The sequence below is a fragment of the Rattus norvegicus genome, chromosome 9, assembly GCF_036323735.1.
Source record: "Rattus norvegicus strain BN/NHsdMcwi chromosome 9, GRCr8, whole genome shotgun sequence".
Taxonomy (NCBI): domain Eukaryota; kingdom Metazoa; phylum Chordata; class Mammalia; order Rodentia; family Muridae; genus Rattus; species Rattus norvegicus.
The window spans coordinates 48,270,291-48,291,348 of record NC_086027.1 but is presented as its reverse complement, the minus strand read 5'-3'; the positions used below and the strand labels follow the sequence as shown (position 1 = coordinate 48,291,348).

Sequence of the window (21,058 nt, the reverse complement as noted above, 5' to 3'; positions counted from 1 at the left end):
GCAGTGCTAGCCTGTGTCACCTGGACCACAGGGACTGTGAATATACTAAATAAAGGGGCATTCACTCTCTTCCTCCTGGAAGAAAAGCAACTGCAGAGGTTCCCAGTAGGTAATTCAAACACTTGCCTCCACTGGGGAGAGCCACTAACTACCACAAACTTTTCAACATGGTGGCTTTGAAGAACGTTATTAATTAAGTTTAGCAATTGTTGCCGGAAGGTCAGCCCTGACAGATCCTGGTCTGTAGATCTCAATGTTCCTTTTCTAGTGCCAATTTTTCTTGTGTTGTACAGTTGAATTAAACAACTCCTTACTTTTTCACAGTGGCAGGGTAATTATTTGTCTTTCTGTAAAAGATATGTAGAGCCTACATATATCATGCCTGTGAGTGTGCCTGCCTTACAGTTCAGGACACTGACTGCTTTTCTAGGGTAGGAATCTAGCAAGTTGTGGTATAACATCCCAACATGGATGTGCCTATAGGATGCTCTGTGCTGCCACCACAGCCACTGCCACATTTCTGCAGTGACAGGAAGGAACCACCGAATGCAGTCGGCCGTCTGAGAAGTTGAACTCAGTCCAGGTTTACAGTGTAGGACAGAGGCCTAGGAAAGATGTACTATTCTAGGGTTTTCAAGCCTTCCAATGTGCTGTTTGCTTAGGCAGCGAAGAGAGAAACAGGCTGCACACATAGTCCCCTGTCCTGAAGACACAGATTGAGTAGCTGATGTCCTGTTACACGGTGAGGTCCTGTGTACATATGTGGATCCATGTCCTGGTGATGGCCATGGAAGGAGTTGGGATGGTACTGGTCTCCTTATCCCCAACTCTAGGCCACGTGCTGCCTTTCATTCATACACCTTCGTGTTTATAAAATAGTGGGGGTAAAGTAAAACGTGCTCTTTGTGCTAGTAGCTCACGGGACCCCTGAGATGGTTCCCTCTGCTTTGCAACTTTCTGTAAGGGCTCTGTGCATTGGGCGGCTTCTTTGCTGATAGGTGTCTGTGCATTGCTTGTGGCCTACTGATGTTTCTGGACTTTTTTTTTCCCAGCTTGAGAACAATGTAATTTTATTGGTTCCTGGAGAGAATAGCTGAGGGGGTGGGAGGTTGTTTTGTTTTCATTTGTGGGCAAGAAGCTGGAAACCTCCTGCCCGACCTTGAACTGGTTGTCTGTGTGTGTGTGTGTGTGTGTGTGTGTGTGTGCATGTGCTACCCTTCCACCCTTTTGTTTCCTTTTGTCCTTCATGGCTGGATGAGGAGTTTCCAACGAGCGGACAAAGCCAAAACTTTCCAAATTTGAAGTATCAATTTAGAAAGACTTTCTCTTATTTGTATGATTATGGGCTCTCCAGAATCCAAATTCTAACAATTATCAGGGGAAAACAACCCAAAAAACTCTCTAAAGTTGAGCTTCTGAGTATTCTTTTAGACCCCTTTTATGTAACTGCCCTCCCTCTATTCCTCCCTTCCTCATTCTCCTCCATCCCCTGTTCTCCTCCATCCCCTGTTCTCCTCCATCCCCTGTTCTCCTCCCTCCCTCCGCCCTCCTGAGTGAATACAGATTTAGAGCTATTTTGTAGCAAAGACTGGTGTCAGCCATGGTCACATGTGTGTGGCGGCCTGAAAGATTATATTGCCTGGTGATACAGTAGCTGTCTTAGTTTATGTATCCTGCACAGTGACAGAATCGCCTAATGATACTTTCTAAGAACACATCACATTTGTTAAAGCAATGTCGGATTCTCTGTATGTGGAATGTGTGCATTCCCACTAGGTATTTTCTCATACGTGTGGATCACACTTGTATAGTTTTGAATCTTGTATTTTCATTTATTATTAGATCTCACCGTATCTGCTTTGGAAACAATTGCTAGCGTTCAATTGTGTGAATAGACACAACTTGTCTCCCTGCCCTTTGAGTGTCCTGTCCTAGTATCCTAATGTTTTACAGGAACACAGGCCGCGGTAAACAGTTTTGTAAGAAGGTATTGCATAGATTGTGAGATTTCTTTAGTAGGGTCTCTTACAACATGTGTTTTTTTTTTTTCCTTTTCTTTTTTTCGGAGCTGGGGACCGAATCCAGGGCCTTGCGGTTGCTAGGCAAGCGCTCTACCTCTGAGCCAAATCCCCAACCCCACAACATGTGTTTTATATGTTTGCCTGCATGTATGTCTGTGTACCACTTTTGTGCCCAATGCCCATTGAGGCCACAGGATGCCTTTGGATTGCCTGGAACTGGAGTCACAGGTGCTTGCAAACCACACTGTGGATTCAGGAAACTGAATCCTGGTTTTCTAGAAGAGTTAGCCAGTGCTTGTAAGCCATCTCTCCATTTCCCTTTAGTAAATTCTTAAAGATGGACGTGTTGATTGAAGGCTGTGAACTTTTAAGGTTTATTTATTTATTTTATGTGAGTCTACTGTCACTTCTTCAGAGACACTAGAAGAGGGCATCGGATCCCATTACAGATGGTTGTGAGCCACCATGTGGGTGTTGGGAATTGAACTCAGGACCTCTGGAAGAGCAGTCGGTGTTCTTAACCTCGGAGTTATCTCTCCAGCCCTTTTTTGAAAGGTTTATTTATGGCTGTGAATTTTATAGCGTTTTTGATAAATTGTGGAACTTCTCTTCAGAAAGATCTATCCATTTCAATATCAGGAGGAGCATATGGAGTTTCTGGCTAGGATGTCTAGGTTGAGTGCCATAGGTTTTAGTTCTTTACCTGCTCATAGGGAAACAGTGCTTAATCCTTTGCAGTTTTCTTATATTAAAGACGAGCCTCTTCCTGCCTCCTTCTTATTTCCTCCCTTCCTTCCCATTCATGTCCTAAGGCGAGCTTGGGATTCTATCATTGCACTGTCTTCATTGTATGGCTTGTAATTATGCTCTCTGTTGTATCACTGATAATTGTATTGTCTTTAACATCATCACTCTGCCTCGCTGGCACATATTTTCCCTTGCTTTACCCATTTGTTTGTTTGCTTTTAGACAGGATTTTGTGTAGTCTAGGCTGGTCCAAAGGTATAGACACGGAAGCTAAGGATGGCTTTCAACTCTTGATCTTCATGCCTCTGGCTTTCCCTTGGTAAAGCAGTAGTAAGAAACTACGATGCCAAGTTTATCCATTTTTATTTTTTTTAAACTTCGTGGTCATGTTTTGATGTATAGAAGTGAATATTTTTGTTCTCTTTCATTGCTTTAGTGTCTGGGAAGACCAGTCCCTTTTTTCCTTCCTTGTTTTGTGTACTTCTTTAGAAATCGTGCTTCTCTTCATTCAATGAGTTGGAATAATTTATTTTAATATGTCATCAGAAAAGATGGACTGCATTTTTCCTGAATATTTTATCTATTATTTCACAACCCTACAATGAGTTTATGGGAAACCCTGTTTTCCTCATGGCTCACCACGGTCATGAAGCTATGCAGTAGAAGGTCTGGTGAGGTACTAAGGGGCTAGGATCACACGTGGGCAGTTCTATTAAAGGTCAGGTCTTTAAAAATCCAGTGTAACCTGAGGCAAGAGGAAGGCAGTTGCCTGGAAACAATGTAACAAACATTGCAAACCAGCCCCTGATTTTTTTAGAGCTTGCTCTGCGTTTTCAGTTCTGACAGAACCATTTAAATAGTCTATGGATTTGGCCTTATAGTGACCAAGAAGTAAATCAAGGAATTCAAGGGACTGAGGAGACACTGAGCTGCCTGGCTATGTTCCTTCAAACAGTGCCACCATTGCCCCCCTGCCTCTTTACTTAGAGCAATGTGCCCTGTGACATCGCATGCACACATTCCGAGACTTCCGTATTTACCAGGTGCCTTGACTCTGAAGGCAGTTCAGCGAAACAAGGCCTGCATCGAAGTGTCGTGGACTTGGCTTTCAAGATATAGAAAGCTGTACCCAAGGAGCTCCACTGCTGAATAAGGCAACACACATCCTTATTATCAGACTGTGGCAGACATGGCTAAGTGCCCAGGACCCAGGGATAAAAGGGAAGCCTCTTGCTCATCAGCTGCTTTAGTGAACAGAAAGGCAGAGCTGGGACTGACTCTGGAGCCTGTGACGTCAGTAGTGCCTCTTCTACAACCTGTTCCGTCTCAGCTAAGACCACGCAGTAGACGTGAATGGGGTGTTCTGTGGGAATGCCTGTGCCATTTCCTTCTTGAGTCATGTGAAACTGTAGTAGCCCTGCTCATAGTCATAGACTCTGCTGACTTTTGTTTAATCAATATGATCTCTTCTTTGTGGTTTGGAAGGTCCTCGTACTCTAGGGGTCTGTGGCTAGAGAGGAAGTTTGGCCATTTTGAGGATTCTCCTAGCTAACAATGTTTGCTGTAAAGTGCTCTAGAGTGAAATTTGTCCTATGGACATCTCTTGTTTGATAAAATTGGTGTGAAGCTACATTGGGTCTTGGTCGTTGGTTGCATCTTTAAAGCATGCTGTAAATTGTGCATGTGAGTGATGTCAGACTAAAGTTGTATTGCAGGGATTTAACTGTGGGTAGAGAAACGGTAGAAAATGGCATGGCTGACTGGCTTGGGTAAGTGCTCATGTCGTAGTTGTGTGCTTTGTCGGTGGCCATGAAGACCCAGGAGTTAAGGCTTGTCTAGTGATTCCTAGGGGAGTGAACAGCAAGAGAAGCATCTGACTTCTCAGAGGCCAGGAGCCAAGATGCTCAGGGGACAGGGGGCATGATATGTATCCATTAAAGCAAAAGACAATTCACATGAAGCAGTTAAGGTGGGTGACATTTAATACCTCAGACATGGTGGATTTGAGTGGTGCTGTTGGAAGGGTACACGTGACAATTGATCTCTGTATTATGTTCCTCTCCACCTTCCTTAGCTTGTCTCTTACCTGAATCAAAAGCCAGTCACCTGTAATTCTCTGTATTGGTTTACTTACTATGCGAAGTATCTTTTAGAATTGCTCAAAACATTATTTTAAAGGAAACTGTTTCTTTCACTGATAGTCTAATAAACATGCACCATTATAGTCTAGAAAGTCTTTGCAGATTAAACAAATTTTAAAAAGAAAATTTAAGTGTCTTTGAGATCTGTGTGTTGGCAGAAGCAGCTGGTTTCTCTAAGTTTTTTTTTTTTTAATTCTGTAATAAAAGGAGATTGGTATATTTGAATAAAGAGAGCACCGGTAAGTCTTGTGGGTTAGATTTGATTTCTGTTTTATTCTTAACACTTGTGCCTCTATTCATGAGGATGCTAATTATATCTGCATGCTAATTCTTTGTCGTTTGTATATTTTGTACAAAAGCGCTTTATGTTTTTTATCTCCCCTTACTGTGCAGTGTAGTTTTACAGGTTATTCTAGAATAGTTGTTTCTGTGTGTTTTCAGATTGACAAGTTGAATAAAGAAATTGATTTTCCCCGGCACAGAACTAAGTATGGAGTCAGGCAGGGAAAACAAATAGAGCAGTCCCCTGTCAATGCTAATGTGTCAGCTTTTCCAGCTCCTTGCATGAGCGGTGTGATAACCAATCTAAGAACAAGCATTTGGTATTGATTCTCCAGCTTCGAGTAACAAGTTACTGCTTTGCCTCTTATTGAGAATTAAATCAAAATAATTCGGTGCCTATATTATGTCTTGGGAGAATTCCTTTGCATGATTTATGTTCTGTGCTGGAGACGCAGATGGATGTTGAAGAATCAAATGACTTCACAGGTGTATAACTTTTTATCTGTTTATAAATAATGGGAGCCAAGGCTCTTAAAAGGTGTTTACAGGGTTACAGAATTTACATTTTTGTTAACCCCCAATAAGTTTTAAGAAAAACAGCAATGCTAATTTCTTGAGGATATGCATAGACCATTTTGTAAATCAGAATTGATTATTACTTGAAGATAGTGTGAGAAAAAAAATCTGTACTGTTTCCTGCTCTCACAGTTCCAATGCAGGGTTGTAGCTGGGCACTCTGTGTCATCAAACTGTTGTTTGATTTTGAGACTGAACATTTATTTTTCAGAATTTACCACCTATAAATGAGTGAAATTAATTGCAGACAGGTATAAGGATGTGACAGTGCATTTTTTTCCTATAGCTGAGACGTTCAAAATAAATGCAGATAATCTTAAATGTTTCTCTTAATGCTTCCTCCTACTCCCAAGTTTTAGAATTACTGTATATCATTATTATTATTATTATTATTATTATTATTATTATTATTATTATTATTATTTTGGTTTTTTTGTTGTTGGTGGTGGTGTTTTTGAGGTGAAGTCTCACCCTGTAGCCCATGCAGGTCTAGAGCTTACTATGTAGCCCAACTGACCACAAACTCACGGCATTCCTCCTGCCTTGGGTTTCTGAGGGTTGAGACCACAGACCTGGCTACTTTGTTTTCTTCTTTTTAAGATAGGCTTTTCTTATGTAGCCCAGGATGGTCTCCAGCCTACTATGAGGTTGAGGTTGGCCAAACGGAATTCTGATCTCCCTGCCTCTACTTCCCAAGTGCTAGAGGATTATGGTTGTAAACCACCCCACAATTATACCTAGTGCCGAGAGCAAAGTCAGTTCTCTGTAGATGCAGATGCCTGTTATAGCAAGTTGTCATCATCATCATGGTTATCGTCATCATCACCATCACCACCATCATCACCATCATCATCACCACTATCTTCACCACCACCACCACCATGATGTATAGATGTGTAGATGTATATTACTCCATATGGTTTCATACTGTATGAAGGAACAAACTCAGGGCTCTGTATGTGCTAATGTCTGGTTTCTTAATTTTATTCCTGTTCTTATTATTTTGAGTCACTCCATGTCAATGTGTAGCCCAAACTGGCCTCAGATTTTCAGTCCTTCTTTCTTTTCCTTCTCAGTGCTTAGAATAGAGGTCTATGCTACTGTGCCAGCCCCAACCTTTTTTATTTTTTAATAATGAATTTTATTTCTTATCCACATTCTTTTTCATAATATATTGATGTGGATGTGTGGTGTTCTTTTTTGAAAGGAAGCTTCATGTTCAAGCTCATGCATTTGACACAAGACGCCATAATAAGGTCTTGTCTCCAGATGAGTTCCAGCAGTTGTGTGTTGATTATCAATGCCTATTGGCAAACCAATTGCAAAATAAGTATTCAGAATACAAGAGATCAAGAGGGACGACCAAATCTTAGAAATCTGTTGGAAATGACGTCCACAAGACTTTATTATCAATCTACAGTAATTGAGACATGTGGTGTTAGTGCAAGATAGAAAGGCTTTGAAGGGGGTCTCTGCATGTTCCATTTGTTTAATCTCTGTGTGGTGAGATCTGTCTGTCTGTCTACATGTAGAAGACCTGATATATTATCAAAGTTGGCTCTGCAGAGCAGCTCACCCTCTGGCATATGGCCTTTCTGTACATTGGTGCTTAGTCAGCCGGATTACCATATGGAGAAGAGTCAGCATCAGCCCACAGCTGCAGTTGGCCATGCACAGTCTGAAGCAATGGGTCCGGTTTGGTTCAATGAGTTGATCTGAGCGTCGATGGAGCGCACAGATCAGTGATCAAATTGTACAGAAAGTTGTAGAACCTCAGAACTCTCCCTGGGGAATCTTTCTAATCCTGTCCTCATCTCCTCTCCAGAGGTAGCCATTACATTCAATCCCAAGACTACAAATTACAGCTACTTTGTGCACTTAGTTTGTACACCATAGAGATACAATTATATAGCAGGTGTCGTCTCTGCTGCTCCTTCTCCCCCACCCCTGCATTAGCACATCTATTTACATTGTTACACTGAGTGTAGTTCTCAGGGATGACCTAGTGGTGCTTAAGGGCATGGGATATCATTTGGATTGTTTGGGGGGGGGGGTGGGAGAGTCATCACGTCTCTTCCTTTTCCCGTTTACTTAGCTATTTAATAATTTATCTTGTCAGTTTGCTGGCGGATATTTATTTCATGCTTTAGGTGACAATCTAGCGCCACTTCAGTCTTATTCAGATTCTGTTCTCTAGCTTTCCCCACTGGAAGATGTTTCTGCTGGCTCCTGGACCTCTTTAATACACACCCTTTATTGTGGTCGCAATGTCACTTAAGCAGTGTCTTGCTTTTTGCATAGCGGGGTATCTCAGGCCAATCTTTATGTATTTTTTTAACCCTAGTCCTAGAATTTGTTCATTCTCTAAGTAGCTCTAGTTCTTCTGTTTAAATATCAGTATTGGAAATCAAGACCTGAAACCAGACACAGTGGCGCATACTTGAAAATCCTATATTTGGGAAGTAGAAGCAAGACAGTCAGCGATCAGAGGTTCAAGGCCATCTCAGTTATGTAGTGAATTTTAGGCCAGCCCTAGGTATCTGAAACACTATATCAACAAAGACAAAATAAGGTCTGGCGATGGATAAGAGTACTTGCTGTGAATCAGAAGGATGTGAGTTCAGATCTCCAGTACCCACATACACAGCTGAAGGAGGCTGTACTATATGTGCTGGGGAGAAGGGGCAGCATGGAGACATGGGCTCACTGGGGACCCCTGACCTGCCAGTCAATCTACAGTACAGCTTAATCAGTGAGCTCCAGGTTAAGTGAGATGCTTGGTGTCAAGGGAATAAGTCATAGAATGACAGAGCAGGACATTGCATTGTGGCGCCAGCAAATGTATGTGTGTGTGTGTGTGTGTGTGTGTGTGTGTGTGTGTGTGTGTACCCTTATAGACTTGTGCATGCACGTGTAGGTATGCACTTACAGACTTGTACATATATGTGTGGTTGTGTACTTACAGACTTGTCCATATATGTGTGGGTGTGCACTTACAGACTTGTGTATATATGTGTGGGTGTGCACCTACGGACTTGTGTATATATGTGTGGGTGTGCACTTACAGATTTGTGCATGCACATGGGGGTGTGCACTTACAGACATGTGCATGTATACCATGCATGCACACATTCATAGAAACTAAGATCATCATGCTAACTGTGGTGGTTAATGTTTGCTGTTATTTTAGGAGCAGTTGGCTGACACAAAATGGGTTCCATGGGTTCCATTTGTGTGTGTGTGTGTGTGTGTGTGTGTGTGTGTGCGTGCGCGCGCGTGTGTATGTGTTGAGAGGTATAGGGGAGAATGAATGGGAATATGAGGTTGCGTGAGGAGGATCTAGGAGGAATTTGAAGGAATACTGTATGACAATGAATATTGAATTATATTGTATAAAAACATTTTAAAAAACCAATAAGCAGAACAAGATGAGCATTTATCTACTACCATTGAGACATTCTGGGAAGCCACTTTGATCTAGAACCACTGAGGATATCTGTTTATGAGTGTGTCTGTGAGAGTATTTACAGAGATAGTAGGCTAATGAGGAAACTGCCTACCCCAGAGTGGGCAGCACTACCTCACGGAAAGGGTCCCACCCTGAATATAAAGGCAAGAGGGAGGAAGTCAGCTGAAACCAGCATCTTCTGCTGCCTGAGATTCAAGGTGAGCCAGCTCATGCCCCTAATGCCGAGCTGGCCCTGCCTCGACGGACCAGCTCCTTTCAGACTGTGAGCTAAAATACACTTTTAACTTCCTTAAACTTTTTTTGTTGGGCACCGTGCCACAGTGACAGGATGGGTGTTGCAAGTGGGGCATTTACGTTCCTAGACTTGTCTATCAGACAGTGCAAGGATATATGGGGTAAATCACTTGTTTTGGGGCAGTGTACTCACAAAAATTACTTATTTTCTGGCTTTGGTCATGATTCAGCACTCCTCTGTTCTGCCGCTCAAACTGTTCGAGCATTCGTTCTCTGCATGCACGTACCAAAAACATCCCTATGTAACCGTCTGTCTGTATGCTGGCTCGCTCCTGTTGAGGCTTTCTAAACTGTTCAGCTCAGTATCTAAGCGCCTTGCTGCTGTCCTGGAACCGGTCCTCAGGATTTCTCACTTGTAAACAGCAAACACGTTTATTCGACAGGTGCCCTCTCCACTCCCCCAGGCCTTTCTGTGTCTTCTCTGCCTCATTAAATCTGACTGTTTTAGGTACCGTGTACGTGTGGAATCATCCGTATGTGGCTGGCTAGTTGACTCAGCATAGGGTCCTCCCTGCCCATCAGTGGGCATACGTTGTGAGGACCATCTGAGGGAATGCTACAGGCTGGTTGGCTCAAACAATAGGGACTTGTTCTCTTCGCCCTCTGAAGCTGGAGGCTTAAGATCAAGATGTCATGCGGCTGTTTCCTTTGTGGGCTCTGCTCTTGGCTTGCAGGTGGCAGGGTCTCCTGCTTCTTTTGCACATGGCCTGTGTTCTTAGGCTGGCATCCCTGGTGTCTTTGTGTAGATTTCCTCTCCTGATGAGGACATCTGTCTAGGGCCTGCCCTGACAACTTCATTTGAATTAATTACTTCTCTCCAGTCACATCCCAAAGCCATGTAGAGCTCTACTATGTGGGTACTGGGAGATGGGACACCGTGTATCCCATAACCTTATAGTTGATATTAAGGTTGAATATCATCCCTTTGTACGTACAGGTCGGCATCCCTTCTTTGATCCCTTTATCTCTCAGTAGGTTGCTCCTTGGCTGTTGAGTCATGTGGCTGTGCACATCTCTTAAAGACCCTGTTTCTGGTGCTTTTGAATGCATAACCAGAAGTGTACTGTGAGGCTGCGACCTAATCCTAGGAGCTTAGCCACATGGTCCTTACAGGTCACAGGAGTTCCAGTTTTTCCACACTGTTACAATCCCTTCGTTATTTATTTATCTATTAATTAATTAATTAATATTCTTTTAAGAGTAGCCCATCCTAATGAGTATTAGGAAACATGCATGTCCAACAACATAAAGAATCCAGAGGAAACAGGCATACAAGGATGTTCATAATGTTCTTGGCCTCCTCTGGCTCAACAGTAACCAATTTGAAACATTTTCTTGCTTCCACAACATAAGACACTCATCACAAAGATACCACTGCACAATTTTAGAAAAGCCGTTGTCACCTTTAATCTTTTCTCATTTAAGATCGAACCATAAATTTCCCGCATCACCGAATATTGAAGTACAAGAGTTTTTATGGCTCTGTAAATAGTGATTTAATTACTTTCTGATTATCGCACAATATATTTTTCTAGTTCCTTCTCATACATAGTCTCTTAATGAAAATACATGGACGTAAATTTCTGACAGTATAGTTTTTTATATAGCTGGGGAGGTATTTTTTAAGGTTATATGTTATTTTTTAAGGTCCTAGAAATATGTTGCAGATTACAAAATTGTCTTTGGTCAGTCTATTCTGACATCACTCTTCGGCTATGTGGGAAGCCAAGTATCACCTGACACTTAACACCACTGAATTTTAGAAAATATTTTCAAATAAGGAAGTTAAAAATGGCTTTACTTTTAATAGGTACATTTTTCTGATTATCAATGAAAATATGTAGCACTCAGTATTTATTAATCTTTCAAGAATTCAAAGCAGTTAATAATTTATGTGACTAGGAGATGACATGTTGGATTTTTAGAATTACAAATATTTTCATGGTGAAAGAGTCTGTTAATCTTAAGCTTTAGTGTTTAAGAAAAATGTGATATGCTTAATATTAATGCCAGAGTGGTGTTGCATTATTGATGGCTTCCTTGGTATGTAAGGTTTGTAGACACTGGTCAGTGACAACTGCTCAAAATAAATCTTTTGGGGGAAAAGGAAGCTCAGGGTAATCTTAAGAATAATTTATTTTGATGTAAAATAAGAACTTATTACTTACTGATTAAAAAAGAAATGGGAATTATCAGTTCTCCAATGGTAAACAGGGTTTGACTACCTGAAAGAGGGAATTAACTTTTATACAAAAGCTGAAATCTTTGATGGAATTCTAAGGATAGGAGAGATTTGAATGGGAGAGAGGCTGACCAGGGAGTAGGTCATCAGTCAGTCTGCAAAGTAGTCAGTCAGTCTGTAGCCAGGGGAGTGGAGCAAGGCAGAAAAGTCCCTGGCGCCTAGACACACGTGTGTAGTCTCAATTTTTTCTCTCTCTCTGGGAAACAAGTTGAGCTCGTACAGAAGGGCTCCCTGAAGGGCTATCAGAAGACCTAGGGCCCCGTGCTGTCTTTGGGGCAAAATGTAGATCATTTCTCCTAACACCACAGTTTGTTGGAGTAGATGTGACTTGGCACTATTAAGATAAATATTAATATTTTTTCCTCTCAAACCCTGCATACTTTAGTACAGAGAGACTAAGGGCATCTTTGCACGGCACAGTCTTTGTTTGGGGTCAAATCTATGGATTACATTTGTAGAGAGAACAGTGTAGGTTATCCCAAAGAGGCTGAGATCAGGCGGGAAACAAGGACTCTGGTCCCGTGTGGCATATAATCCTGAGTCACACTTAAAGTATTGTACATGTTGCTGCCACAGAAGTCAGAGAGCAGATGAAAACTCACACCGTGACTGATCTTTGAGAAACAATCCTTTGAAGTAAGTAGAAGAGTAGTGCTTACGTGGCCTCCAAGCAGATCGGAGTGTGACGACCTCTTTTCCAGTAGCTCGTGCTTCTTCTCAGAGATAGATATCTTAATTGTCATTGCTTTACGTAAGAGTTTATGTCACCCATGTTCTTCCACAGTGTTCCCTTCTCTCTTACATTTTCATATGTTCACATTCAGATCCATTCCACCCATGGCTACATAGTTTTCTATAGTACATAGCAGCATAATTTCCTAACCAGTCCCCCAAGATTGGATAGTCAATGGGCTTTCCATTTGCTTTTGCTTTGCTGTCGATGTGTAACGCTGACGTGAAATCTACATGCTCGCAAATACAGAATCGTATCGAGGTCTGTATTTAATGATAGGCTCCCCAGATTACTGTCTGAGATGGATAAGGAGTGGGTTTTCTCTCTCTCTCTCCATAGTGGGCGTTTCAGTCACAGCTTATCCGAGCATTAGTAATACTTCACATTGACACAACACTTTGATGTTTCCACAGACCACTGTTCGTTATCTCATTTGCATCCTAGAAGTGGGTTGATGTGGGGATTAGTTTTATTACCTGTGCTGGACCAGGAAGCCTGTGACATGGAGAGGCTCCTGGCTTGTCTCTTCCTCAGTGGTGGCTGAGTCTCCTCATTCCAGGTCCAACATTAATAAGATCTTTGAAAGTGATCCAGGACCTTGGCAGTTACAGGGGCCAGTGATGAGAAATGTTGTGGTTCAGCGGGGCACTTTTCTGTATCTTCTGTTTTCTTTGTTTCAAAGTCATCTGATTCTTATTCAAGAGACCTTCAAGTTTGATAATTTTTCTCCTGCTTGATTAGCTGTTATCAAAAATGTAAAAATGTTAGGTTTCTAGTTTGTAATTCAGAAGTATTTCTGTATATACTAAGGAGGTGTTCTGGGAATAGGGCCTAAATGTGACGTGGAGTTTGTTTGTTTTGGGTGTACCTTGTACATACAAAACTCACTGTGCATCTGTGTTTTGACAGTGACCTGTTATGAAGTGCAGGTACACTCTTGTGCCATATTGTTGGCTTACAAAACATTCTCAGATTTTAGGATGTTCTAGAGCATGGATCTTTCAGACTAGAGATGCTCAACCTGTAGTGTGCCCCCCACTAGGAAACGATCCTTTGTTAACATCTTCAGACTTTTAATTTTAAAAGGAAAATATGACACTTCAGTGGTCTTCGTGCTAATCTTAACAAGCTCTGCTAATTCTCACAGCCTAGACTCTGACATCCAGAGATGGAGACCCCCCTGAGAACCCAGAAATCTGAGAAGCTGGGATAGAAACTAACAGAATTGGAGGCGTCCCCTTGATTTAGCAGAGGACTGAAATGTGCTGACTCAGCAGATGACCGAGATGTGCTGACTCAGCAGAACACTGAGATGTGCTGACTAGGCAAAGATCAAAGGCGGGAGAGGAGAGAGACATGAGACGTCTCTTCCCTGACTCTGCCTGGGCTATGCCCACCTTGTCTCCTTTCGGTTACCTAACTCTTGTTAGAAGGATAGCAGCTTTGAGGCAGAATTGTGTAGGCTTATTTTCTTTAGTAAATTTATCCTAGTATCACAGAGCTGTTTATATTTACTGCCCACCAGGTTATACCCACTTTTCTGTGTTTGGTTGTATGTGTGGGGTGGGGAGGGCACCAAGAGAAGTGGGAGGAAGCCGAGGGAAGCAATGAGGAAGCAGAGGCAGTAGGGTAGAGCTCAAGTGCTCTTGGCAACAACATCTCCTGAAGAATGGTGACAAGTATCACCAGCATGGGTATCGCTGTAACATGCTGCTAACGTTCTTGGGATCAGATGCAGTACTTTTATGATGGATTACACGTCTTGTGGATTTGGGAATGTGTGTGAAGGAGGCTGTCAACTATGGGAAGACCCCTTGCTTTACTGCCGCTGTGTTATATGGATATTTAGAATTAATCATCTCTGCTGTCAGCAGCCCGGAATGAGTTATAGAGCCATACCGTTTGAATGATTCACACTCTTAATGTTTCCCTCCAAGTCAAGCTCAACTGAGTGCCATAGGAAGCCAGAGAAATGTCCTTCACAGTGCCTTGTGGAGACGGTGGCCGCAGACCTATTTTTTTCCCACGTCTGGCTGACACTTTGTATGTTAGAAGTGTCACTTAATTTTTGAATTAAGAAACATATAGTATTTTAAAGTATACACTGTTTTTAATATCCACAGTCTGTGATGACCTTTAGAAAAGAGAGGAGATAAGAGAAACTTGTTTATTATGCATTTTTACGGATTTTGAAAGCAATTTTCAGTGCCCACTCTGTGCCAAGGACTCTTGGGGCACCAAGGACGCAGTGTCACAGGTCAGCACAGATTGGCGTCTGCGGGAGGTGCAGTGTAATGGGGTATTCTGTGTAGGAAGAGTCGTCGTGAAGCTGCAGATTTTGTTGTAGGATGCGGGAGGCCCTCAGGTACACCAGGATTGTATGGGTATGCTCTAGGGGAAAACTATTGCAGGGGAGAGCTTTGGGTGTTCTTTTGGGTGGGGTGGGCAGGTGGAGAGCAATGGCGTTCAACTGGCTCAGGCTCAGAGCGAGGCTGTGGCCGAGAGTCTAGGCCATCTCAGACTGGAGATGGATGAGTCGGGTCCTGAGTCAGTCCTCCGTCCTCAGGGCAGGCCAGTGGCGTGATAAGGAACACCACAAGGCTATAGTGTCAAATTGGTTGCTTTACTGCAAATACGGGAGGCAGCTAAGCTTAGGTAATGGAAGTTGTTTTCTTTAGCACATGGTTTTATATATTCCAGGCCAAAACCAGGCCGGGCCATCCGTGTGACCCGTCTCTGATGAGGTGGTGTACCATGGTGGGGGCGCGAATGGAAGCAAAAAGCATACATTTTGAACTAGAGCAGAGAGAAGGGGGCTGTTAATGCTTCCATGGCTCTTTTGGGGAATCAATGACTGAAGATCCCCTCTTTCTGAAGTTCCACTACCTGCCGGTAGCACCACCCTGGGGACCAAGGACCTTAACACGTAGACCTAAGAGGACCGTTCTCATCATGCCCAAATCAGAGTACATGTGGAGGGACACATGACTGTGGCAGGAAGAAAAGCCAGGAGGCCCATGGGGATGGCCCCTGTGGATGGACCCAGTGGTGGTTGGGTGAGGAGGTACCAGTGGAGGAGAGAGCTGGTGCAGTTCAGCAGTATTTGGCCTAGAGATGGACTGGAGGCCACGGTGGGCAGTGGTGGAATCTGATATTCATCAGAAGACTATCATGGGAGGAGAGACCCAGTCAACGTGAAGGCTTTACTTTGAGCCCCTGGTAGTACAGGGGAAGCAAAAGGGGCCTAGAAGTATCTTGGGGTTCAGGGAAGGATACTCTGTCAAGACAGTGTTAGCAGTGGGAAGTTGGGAAGTGATCCTGCCCCTGGCAAGCTGACTGAAACAGCAGAAGCAGATCTTGTGGACAGGAGACCAAGCTCTGGGGAGAGCCAGCAAGTGTCAAAAGCCCTGCCAGAAACTGGCTGACAGGGAATGGCCACATGACAGGATGGGGCAGGGAGAGCTGCTCACTTTTCCTTCTTAAAGATTAGTATCTCAAATGCCTGAGTGTGTGTCTCTTGAAAAACCAGCAGACCCCAAGACAGTGAGCAAATGGGACAAAGTGAGTTTGTCTGCGGAATGTGGGAGCAGGGGTGAGGGTGGGGGTGGGGAGGGCAGGCTGTAGAGCTGAGGCAAGACCAGCAGAGTCTGGTTGGGCGGGGTAGGTAAGGGGGCAGTGTTTCAGGACAGAAAGAGAGGGAATCTGTCCAGTTTGCCAGATGCTCTGTGACAGAGTTTAGGGCCACCGCTCTGCACCACGGTCCAGCCTTGTGACTATTACAACTTCATCTCTCAGGGAATGTTATGTGTTTTCTGTCAGGGCTTGAGAGCATCAGAATGTTTTCCCTTATTTGTTCCCACTCTGTTGACCTAGGAGGCTCCTAGTGAAGCTGATAAACTGCCCTGTACCAAAACAGAGCCTCCCCCCCTCGCCTATAACAGCAATTATTCTAGTAGTTCAGCCATACTGTCTATATAGAAGACGCTAATTGTCCTGTGTGATCAAAAGGTATGTGGGCCCATGTGCTCCTTTTTAAAGTCAGCTCTGCCTGATTTCATCCTGGCCGTCAGCTAGTTCTGCTCCTGACAGGTAAATTAATTCAGGGCAGCAGCTAGAAGTAGCCTGAATTTATTCATTCCTCTGTGGAAAGCCCACTCCAACCAGTTGGTGCGTGTCTCCATGGTCGTTCTGGGCAGACACATTGAGGGGCTGGAATCAGAAGAGGACAGACTGTTCCTTAAGCGCTAACACCCAGTCTGCCCAGCTCTGTGCCTGGGAGCCTGATCTACTTGGAGATATCAAATTGGCCATCTTGACACCCTCAAACCAGAGGCATCAGCTCATGACCCTGAGTGGCTAAGAGAGTGACTGTGTAGAAAAGCATCCAGGTTAAAACATAGGCGTGCCGTAAAACAGGACACATCCGTAAACAGCTCTTCAAGTTCCTAGAAGCTGAAATTGGGAAACGCGTTGCGAAAGTGAAGACAAAATTTAGCTGAGCATTTGCTGTAGGGAAACATGATTGATTGCCGCCAACATGCACAGCCCTGAGAGGAAGCATCCTCCTCCACCCTCGTCAGCTTGGGTACCTGTGATTGATGGCAGCTCCGTGCTGCTGCCAGGGAGGGAATGCACAGAGATAGCGTAGTAGGGACTTTGCAAGCGAGCCTCATTTGGCTAAGTTACTGCTTTTGTGAGGCTGGGCCGCTGCATCTTTATATTCTACCAAGGAGAAGATGGTAAATCAGAGTAATTGCTCCATCCCAAGGCACTTTTACACTGCGAAGGGAAAAGGTCCTGTTAAGAAACTCAAATTAACTTCTGCTGGTTAGACTATGCGGAAAGCCTCTTTGAAAGCTGCTTGTCATTCAGCCTGGCAGTTTATTTATCGTGGAACAATTCCATTAGCGCCTGACACTTGTTCTCATGGTGTGGAGGCTTTGGATCCCTCAGGAAAAACATTTAACCCTTGGAAATGCAAAGCTGTCATTTATCTGTCACCTCTCCCTCTCTTCTTTCTTTCTCCCTCCCTCTCTCCCTCCCCCTCCCCCTCTCTTTCTTCCTCTCTCTTCTCTTTCTTCTCTCTCTCTCTCTCTCTCTCTCTCTCTCCCCCCCCCTCTCCCTCTCTCCCTCTCTCTCTCAAAAACACACTGGAGGGTATTTACAAGAGAGATTGTAAAGTCTTCATTTCCTGGGACATAGAAATTGAGTTGGGACCCAGAAAACGATCAGTAAAAGCTCGGTGCAGTGGGTCCTCTTCTAGGTAGCAGCAGCAGCAGCAGCAGCAGCAGCAGCAGCAGCAGCAGCTCCTCCACTGGTGCTGTTACAAGATGCTCTTATTAAGGCATTATGCAATTTCTAAGGAATTCCACCTTAAGGATGAGATAAAATAAGGAAATGGACTATAACGCTTGAGGTTGGGAATCTGTCAGGGACTGGATGGTCGATCATGGCTGATGTTGTCTCAGATGAAGCGGTGGCTTCAGATGGCTACTTTGTTGTTGTTGTTGTTGTTAGTGGTGGTGGTTTTTGTTTGTTTAGCTTGATGTTTTATTAATTTTTTAATTATTTTTGTTTATTTTGTTTTTGGCTACAGAATTTGTTAAATTCCGTCCATCAAGGATGGCTAGCAAATCTTAAAAGAATGAACCAAAATAGTCACCATTTGAAACTAACACCTCTCTCAGCCCGGCATTTGCTAAACAAAGGATGGGGGGTACCATTTGTCAAAGTGTGTCAGGGGGCTGTCCCCAGAGAGGCAGTGCAATGCAGTCTAGGAATTCTGTGTCTGGTGCCAGACTGCCGGGCTTCTAAGTGAAGAGCTGCTCCTGGCTGCCCCGGGGATGGGGCCAGTTAGCTAAGCTCAGAGCCTCCCGTTTTCGCCATTGGAAACTGAGGATAATGGCTCTTGGGAGCTTCAAGATTATTAAATGAAATAATTCATGCAAAATCCATTTTCGGGAGCTGCCGTGATTGGGAAATTTAATGCAAGTCAGATGGGTCTGGAGACATGGCGAAGATCACCCCCAGATTTACTTGGGGTGTTTGTGGGGGGTTCATGTAGGTGTGACATTTTAGCTCTCTCAGAACGTAGTCTAGAGGAGGCTCAGGCATGCAATGCCTTCAAGCGTCATTGCTATTCTGCAGGAGCAATCAGAGGACCCAAGGCTGAGGTCTGCAAATGCTCCCAGAGGATCTCCTCAGGACTGAGGATAAGATGTAGATAATCTTCATGGTTGGAGGCAAACAAGGAAGAGGGAGCCCACTGAGAAGCAGGCTGGCAGGGCAAGCAAAGTGAGCCTGGAGCTGAAATTGCTTTGCTTAGAAAGGAAACGCCAGAATAAGAGAGCAGTGACATCATAATGCTCCTGGGGGATTGAAGGGGCTGTTTGTGCATTTTTGAGCAGTTCTCTCCTTTGCAGGTGTGTAACTTCTGCCATGGTCACTTCAACACTGTCCTCACAAGCTCCCTCTACTATCACTGTTACCACCACCACCTTGACTGTCACTGTTACCACCACCACCTTGACTGTCACTGTTATCACCACCACCTTGACTGTCACTGTTACCACCATCACCACCACCACCACATCACCATCACCACCACCACATCACCATCACCACATCACCATCACCACCACCACATCACCATCACCACCACCACCACCACCATCACCACCACCACCATCACCACCATCACCACCATCACCACCACCATCACCACTCCTCACCCTCTGCCCCCACCACGATCACTGTCCTGGTACAACCTCCCTCATCAGCACCACCAGCCGAAACCATATCACACCCCTCACACCTTGCTCTATTCTGGTTTCACTGATTTGGCTGACAGTTCCAAGTGAGGATCCCTCCTCGTAGGAAAGCCAACTCGGGCGCTCAAGCAGCAGTCAGAGTAGAGAGAGAGAGAGAGAACACACTCTTCCATGCTTGCTTGCTTGTTAGATTTCTCAACTCTTAACACAGCCCATGAAATGGTGGTGGCTGCAAATGGGTCTTCCCACCAATTAACAATCAAGACAGTCCTCCACAGACATGCACAGGCCAGCCCGATCTAGATGATCGCTCACTAGAAGCCTCTTCCCAGGTGACTCTACCTTGTGTCAAGTTGTGTCAGAATTGACCAGCACACTCTCCCAGGACCATCACCATCCCTACCGCAGGCTCACCACCTCTCACCACTACCCACACAACCTAGAAGCACCATAAGGGGCTGCAGCTAGGAGAGCTTCCTCTTTCTGACAGGTTGGTGCTCTGTCTTACCTTGTCTCTAATTGCTTCTCTTTACCTATTTAATCCTAGATGCCTTTCTGGCCAGCAAGTCTTCAGATCGAGGGAATTGATGGGGAACATCTCAGCAGTCTTGCTCTCCTCTCTTTTGAGACAGGATTCTGGGTCTTTTATTATTTATTTTAGAAATAACAAGAGATGGTAATTAGTTTGACTCATCAAATTTAAATCAATTGTTATAAATTTGGAGCGTCTGATTAGACTCCTTAAATTATGCACGGTGTCTCGTGTTGCGGGCTGAGACTGATGGAGTTTCTGAGACACGGCAGTCCCCTCCTTGCCACCAGTTGCTTTTCTTCTCCCTGTTTACCTTCTGGGTGTCCATGGCCCTGTCAGTGTGCTGGCCAAGGACTCAAAGTGTCTGAAGGATGGCCTCTGTGGTAGGCTGCTCAGCCATCTTTGATGGAGAACAGAAGGAGGGGAGAGTGTTCCCTGGTGTCCCCACATCCTCCGGTCTTGGGAAGAGTGAGAGAAGCCTGTTCTGAGGGGAGTAATAGGGACAACCAGTGGGCAAACCTAGGCCACAGAATTCTGAACACAGAATTCTAGCGAAGGACGTCACATTGCCTGCCAAGGGTGAAGGTCACCAGCCCCAAGCTCTGGAGAGTCATCCGGCAGCAATCTTTGCATCAGCCACTCAGGGTCCCTTCTACCCGACCCTCCCACAGGACCCAGCTCAGAGCTTATCTACATATCTGGTGCCCATGCCGCTTATGAATGAGCTCCCTCCTCCTTTCTCCCTAATTCTGAGACAGCTTCTCAGCAGCAGGAAAGGTTGGCCATAGCCCTGATTATTCCCTCACCCGTGGAACTGATGTGTTGGCTTTGGACTAAGCTGTAGTTCTGCTATTTGAAAGGTATCCTCTTAAATACATGGTTACCAGACTAAGGTTCCCTAAGGGACAGGAGCTGGTCACTCTCGTCTCCCCTCCTACCTAATCACTGCTGTGGTTTGGAGCCCCTTTGCCGGAAGCATGGTCTCTAGTGCAATGGAGCTGGAACTTTTGAAAAGGTGGAGTCCAGTCTAGGTGTTCTCTGCATTAGAAAGGGCTTAGTATTCTTTCCTAGATGGTTTGGTTCTAGGAGTGAGCTGCTGTGTAAGTGGGCATGGGTGGTGAATCCCTGGCTTTCCCTCTTGTATGAGCCCCCAAATGACTCCATCTACTATGCTATAACATAGCCAGAAGGCCATCACTACTGATTGAATAGATGGGACCATCTGACCCTGGACATTCAGCTTCCTAAACT

At 44.4% G+C, this 21,058-nt stretch overlaps 2 protein-coding genes across 7 annotated transcripts in view; both read left to right on the top strand.

The window, feature by feature from the left end:
• Aff3 (ALF transcription elongation factor 3) overlaps positions 1–21,058 on the top strand; it is a 457,478-nt gene that overhangs the window by 61,032 nt on the left and 375,388 nt on the right. The gene's annotated exons all lie outside the window — the stretch shown is intronic.
• LOC134480358 (histidine-rich glycoprotein-like) overlaps positions 1–21,058 on the top strand; it is a 62,347-nt gene extending 41,289 nt beyond the window's left edge. The window contains exon 1 of the mRNA XM_063267893.1: positions 1–21,058. This exon is cut by the window's left edge and continues 41,289 nt beyond it. The gene's annotated coding sequence lies outside the window, so the exon portion shown is untranslated.